We start from the raw sequence: 6,830 nt of genomic DNA on the forward strand, positions 1-6,830 counted from the left end.
TTTCCAAGGTCCTTCGCTTTCAAAAGCATTTCCAGATAACTTCCTTCCCAGAAGTCTTTCTCTCCCAAAAGCCTTTCTAAATTCCTTCTGTCCTAAAAGTCTTAAAGGTCAGATATCAAGACTTCCGTAACTTTTTGTATTTACAGTTTAATGTACATAAAAAAGCATACTGACAGTATTCTATATAATTCCACTATCTACATCTTATCAAATTTGGCAAAAACAGTTGTTTGTCTTCATCTCATTGCGTCGTCTGCTATTCGAAACAACCCGCCCGTGCGCTTCGGGAACGTTCGGGGAATTCCGCGTTCGTGACGTCACAGTTGCCAAACAATATTGTTATTCTGAGAGTGCATCGAATCGCTTTTGCATTGTCAGTCGTGTGTCGTCTCTAGAGTGTCTCAATTTTTTTTATTTTATTGTCACAAAATTGTGATAATAATGGTGTAATGCGTTGCCGCAGGCTGCAACAATGGTAGTGGAAGTGGGAGGAGTTTCTTTCAATTTCCTACGGAGCCAGCCCGACGATCGGAATGGATAGAAAGGGGAACAGAGCAGGCAAAAGACCGGGCAAACTGTGGGAGCCTTCGAAGTTTTCAGAACTTTGCTCTGACCACTTCGAAGAGGAATGCTTCGAAATGAATCTAGCGTTATCGATTGGATTTATGGAGAAGACCAGGAGACATCTAAGACCTGATGCCGTGCCCTCAATTTTTGCAGCTACTACAAAGCATTCCACGCCGAAACCAAAAAAGAAAAGTAGGAGGTCAGCGTTTGAGGTACCGTAGGCAGTTTACTTTTTCTGACTCCATGCATCATGTGCATGCGTTAGGCTTAGGCCTATGCCTATGTCAGAGAGGGCTTACTATAAATTCCATGGACATGCAGGATGGCCTATATAAGCCTAGTGAATTAAACTGGCCCTGAAGCCATGGACCGGAGCAGTGGCGGCGCCAGGAGGGGGGGGGGGCTTTAGCCCCCCAAAAAAGTGGCCAGCCCCCCCATTAGACCCCCCCAACTGAAATGAGTAAATTGAAAGTTTAAAACACTCATTGAAATAATTTTATTAAGTGGAATTTTTAATTGCCAGGGCTAAAGATTTGTCAGCCATCAGTGCTAGCCCTACCATTAACCCCCTCCCCTTCTGAAATGAGGATAATATATGTGTATTATCATATTACTATTAGCCCCCCCAAAAATTTGCTCAGCCCCCCCTTAGCCTCCCCAACTAAAAATTCCTGGCGCCGCCGCTGGGCCGGAGGTATGAAATATTGCAGATACCTACAAAAGACACACTAAATCAGATGTAGTGTCTGAAAGACAATCGCGAACACGGTTTAATCATTGAAGCACTGACTAGGTTGTGTACAGCAGCAGTATTGCCATCACACAAACATGATAAAGAGTCAACAGACTAGTACATAGTACATGACTTTGTAATCAAACTAACAATGATTTCATAAGTCCACATTGCTTCCTGATATCTATATCACATGTCATTGCGTTCACATCAAACTTGGGGATATTTGAAACCACTGTATGTATAGTCCTCACTTTCCCACTGTGCACGAATTCGTGAGACTGTACAAGATGGCAAAACTTTTGTTTTGTTTTACCAAGGATGTGGTAAATCCATCTGGTGAAGTGCCGGTAAGCAATATATCTGTATAGCCTGAAAGAAACAACTGCATAAATATTTTTATTTTTATGCACTTTACTGTGTTTAGTAAAATAGAAAATACACAGTTGACAGACCTTATTAAAAGACTATTTGGCTTCATTTTATTTACATGTATTCATTCATTCATTCCAGTATTTTAAATGAATAATCTCGATCTTGCAGGAAGAAATGGCCACAAGGCAATTCATATCATTTAATTTTCCCCCCATGCTTGGAATTTTAGAGAGAGACTGACAAATGATCGTCGACATAAAAACAAAGGACCCCATCCCATGCTTGCAATGATAGCCTAAATAAGGTAGGAATAATGCACTGAATTTCATAACAATTGGTATTCCCAATCCTATGAGAGTGGTCAGATCTTTTGCGTTTGCGTCTAGGAGGGGTGGTAGGCCCATCTTGATTCTCGGCACCGTCTAAATCAACGTCGCCGTCGAATTCCGTCTCCCTCGTGGTCTCGGGTTCTGAATCTGACAAATCGCTTTCCCCTTCTTCTTCGCTATTTTGTTCACCACTTTCTTCATCTTCACTTGCACTGTATTCCGACGAAGAAACGGGCTGTCCTATTATCAGTTCGAACTGGTAAGGCTTTACAATGCGATGTTCGGCGATATCAAACTCCTCTTCCTCTTCTTCTTCCACCATACATACTATCCTTCCGAATTGGAATGCACAATGGGCCATTTTTGCGAACAAATTTGGATTAAAAACGAACATGAAGATGAATAACTCGATTGGAATGACTGAGCTGAACTACAGCGTGTGTTTCTTTGTCCGATTGTTTGGCAACTGTGACGTCACCGCCAGTTCACCTAGCGGCGATTACTGGTACTAATTACTAATCGACTAGAACATCTAGACTTCGGAAAAGTGGTATGTGAGGCGCAATTAAAAGTGAATTTTCTGAATAAATTCTTCTGTAACAGGTAAAAACTTTATTTGTATGCTTTTAAAAAGTACTTTTTCGAGCAATACGATGATTTTTAGCGAATGGTATATCTGTTGATATCTGACCTTTAAAGAGCCTCTACGGACTTCTTCGTTCCCAGAATCCTTTCCAAAGTCATTCTCTCTCATAAGCCTTTCCAGATTCCTTCTGTCACAAAAGCCTTTCCAATGTCCTTCTCCTCTAAACCTTTCCAGTTTCCTTCGTTCCCAGAAGCCTTTTCGATGTCCTCTTCCAAAAGCCTTTTCCATATCATTTCTGTCCCACAAGCCTTTCCAAAGCCCTTCGCATCCCAAAGCCTTTCCAGTGTCCTTCGTTCCCAGAAACTTTTTTTAAGTCATTCTCTCCCAAAAACCTTTCCAGATTTCTTTGGCCCAAAAGCCTTTCCAAAGTCATTCGCCTCCATAAGCCTTTTCCAGATTTCTTCGTTCCCAGAATTCTTTCCAAAGTCATTATCTAACAAAAAACCTCTCCAGATTCCTTCGTACCCAGAAGCATTTCCAAAGTCATTCTCTCCCGAAAACTTTTCCAGATTCCTTCTGTCCCAAAAGTCATTCGCTTCCAAAAGCCCTTCCAGAGTCCTTCGTTCCCAGATGCCTTTCCAAAGTTATTCTCTTCCAATTGCATTTCCAGCTTCCTTCTGAGCCAAGATCATTCCCCCCCAAAAGCATTTGCAGATTCCTCCGCTCCCAGAAGCCTTTCCTAAGTTCTTCTCTCCCAAAAGCCTTACCAGATTCTTTGTCCCAAAAGCCTATCCGAGGTCCTTCGCTTCCAGAAGCATTTCCAGTTTTCTTCGTTCAAAGAAGACTTTTATTTCCGGCCTTTTTCTGTACAAAAAGCCTTTCCAAAGCCCTATTCCATTAGCCTATCCACAGTCCGTTCCTTCAAAAATCCTTTCCAAATTCCATAGCTCAGATAAGCCTTTCCAAATTCCTTTGCTTCCGAAAGCCATTCCAAAGTTCTTCATTCCTAGAACCCTTTCCATATTTCTTAACTCAGAAAAGCCTTCCCAAATCCTTTTCCTTCCAGCCTATCTAAATTTCTTCGATTTGTATCCTATCAATAATTTTCAAATTACCTCGATTCGATCCATGCAATAAATCATGGACTTTCTCAAAAATCTAGATTTTCCCAAATTTTCCGTTCCTTTCCAGACTTCTTTCATTTCAAAATTGTTTCTTGATCCTCCCAGGGCTATTTCTTATGCCATTTTCAAACATTGCCTTCGATTATTCCCGTACTATCCCTTCGATTCTCAACAAACTACTCTTTCGGTGATGTCCTAATTCCTACAGTCCTTCCAAACTTTTTTTTTTCGATCCTTTCATAATGTTTTTCTTCGTTCTCGAGCTCTTCTCGATCCTTCATGAAATTCCATTGATCCTCACGAAATTTCTTTCGTTCATTCTGGAATTCCTCCATTTTTTTTCCGAGTTTCTCCCGGGCTTCCCCGGAGTCGTCGCGCCGCCTAATCCGAAGCTACCGCGCCGAAGCCCGAAGCCCCCAGTTTCTGACGTCCCAGATGACAACAAAATCACTTTTTTTTTTTTTTAATACCTGCTATCATTTTCAAGTCTTCCGTTCTTCTTCAAAGAATCCCTCAATATATATATATATATATATACATATATATATATATATATATATATATATATATATATATATATATATATATATATTATTTGGGTGATGGAGAACATAAACACAGGGGAAGGCTCGGAACCCTAAACACTCTAACGTTTCGTTCGCGTAGAACTTCTTCAGAGAGTGTATGTAGAACTGCAATTGAAGTTTATGTACTAAATCTAATTATCTTTTCGGACACTTGGGAAAGGTCGTTTTTTCTGGCGTGCTTTAGAATTAAAATACTAGTTTCTTTAGCTAAATTGATAAACCCTCCTCGATGATTCGATGAATTATTAGTTGAAATATATGCTGATTCAACAATTCTTCTAGTGAATTTATCAAAACCTTTATGTAGCACTTCAGCTTCTCTCCAGTTTGGTAAATGATCGAATTTTTCCGCATGAACTACTAAAGAATTAGATGTCCTATGTGCTTTTATGTCGTTTTTATGTTCATAAATTCTTTTTTCTAATCCTCTTGACGATTCGCCAAAATAAGCCATTGAGCAACTATTGCACGGGATTTTGTATACGACGCTGTTTTCGGAATTGGTTCTCTTTTCAGAAGTCTTTATTAAATCACCTATCCTCTTGTTAGTTATTTTAGCTATGTTCATACCTGATTTTGTTAAATATTTGTCTATTATTGGTGACGTTTCTGAGCCAGGTACTGATATAAAAATTTGTATTATTTTTATCATTTCTCTCTTTCTTTCCGCGATTGTAAATATTTATTGCTTTTCTTTTTGTTCTTTTCAACATTCCCTCTGGATATCCAAGTTTGTCAAAGGTTTTCATAATGTAATCAAATTCGCCTTCTAGGTATTCATTACTACAGATTCGTAGTGCCCTGAGAAAAAATCCTATTACTATACCACTCTTTGTCCTATCATCATGTGCGGAGAAGTAATGTACTAAATCCTCTTTGTTAATTTCCTTTCTGTATACTGAGAAAGTTACAGTTTTTTTCCACTCGTCGTATTAACGTATCTAGGAAGGGCAATTGTCTGTTTTGTTCCTCTTCTACGGTGAACTGAATATCGCTGTTGACCGCGTTAAGCATTCTCACTTTATTATTTACATTGGTGTTTTCGGGGATGATTGCGAGGACGTCGTCTACATATCTAAACCAGTGTGATCCCCTACCATTGATTCTGATGAAGTTTTCTTTTTCTAATAACTCCATATATAGACAGGCCATCACTGCACTTAAAGGACTACCCATAGCGAGACCTCTATGTTGTTCATATTCGTCACCATTAAAAGTAAACGCACCGAAATTTACGCATAAATCTATCAATTCTATATAATCTTGTTTTCTTATGGGTAGGTCAGTATCGTTCATATCTTTTATTACTCTCTTTACTGCTTCTAACGCACTGTTAGTGGAAATATTTGTATATAACGCCTTGACATCATAGCTTACTAACTTTTTCCCCGTGAAATCTAAATCTTTTAGTCTTGTCAAAAGATCGTTAGAATTTTTCAAATGTGTATTGCAGATCGATCCCATTGCCTGTGATAGCGGTTTGGCTAGACATTTCGCTAGTCTGTGGGGTGCACTGCCAACCCCTGAAGTTATGGGTCGCATTGGAACGTTGGGTTTGTGAATTTTTGGAATACCGCGCATTCTGGGAGGATTGGGGTATTCCTCCAGAAGTCCCATTAATTTCTTTCCTTTTTCAGTTTTATTAAGAATTTTTCTGGCATGTTTTTTTAATTTATCTGCTTCATTCGTTACGAAACCTATATGTTTTTTGCGATAAGTATTGTCGTCATCTAAGAGCTCTAACATTTTACTGATATAGTCCTCTTTTGATAAGATCACGATACCACCTCCTTTATCTGCATTGGTAATTACTATGTCTTTGTCTAAGCCTAGATTTATTAAAGCTTTCTTGAATCTTCTGGGGATGACGCATTGGTAACATGTAACAATCCCCTGTTTGAATCCTTTTTCAATATCGTTGTCACTCCATCTATAGTTTCTCTTAATAAAATCTGTGAATCCCCTTGTGTTAATACCAGTGTCGAATTTAAGTCCTAGCGATAGAGCTTGAATTTCAGTATTCGATAATCTCCTATCTGAAAGATTTGTTATTATTTCACACCTTCCAATTTTATTCCAATCGCTGTTGTCACATAGACTGTTTAATTTTCGCTCTAGTCTTTCATTTTGTGATGTCTTTTCTTTTTCTAATTTATAAGTTAGGTGTGATGGTAATTGCACTCCAAATCTACAAGTACATTTATGAGTCGGTGGGCATATGTCTGATGGGCAAATGTCCGGTGACCAAATATCCGGTATCGGTGTTCCGTTCTTATGGACCTGTTTCCATATTGGTATTTTCACTTTATCACGTAATGTTTCTATTTTGTTGTCCAAATCTTTACAAGCTTCTTCTAAATATACTTTAGCACACTTACCGAATGGGTTGTTCTCACTAACCAGTTGTTTCGGAGCCGATTTAGGAAGGACCTTTTATTCCAAGCAATCCTGTAGAAATTTACGTTGTAGTACACATCTATCCAACTTGCGTCTTCTGTGGTATTCCTGCCAAATAACCTCCTGTTGCTC

The sequence above is a fragment of the Oratosquilla oratoria genome, chromosome 6, assembly GCF_046742065.1.
Source record: "Oratosquilla oratoria isolate Oo_2021 chromosome 6, ASM4674206v1, whole genome shotgun sequence".
Classification (NCBI taxonomy): domain Eukaryota; kingdom Metazoa; phylum Arthropoda; class Malacostraca; order Stomatopoda; family Squillidae; genus Oratosquilla; species Oratosquilla oratoria.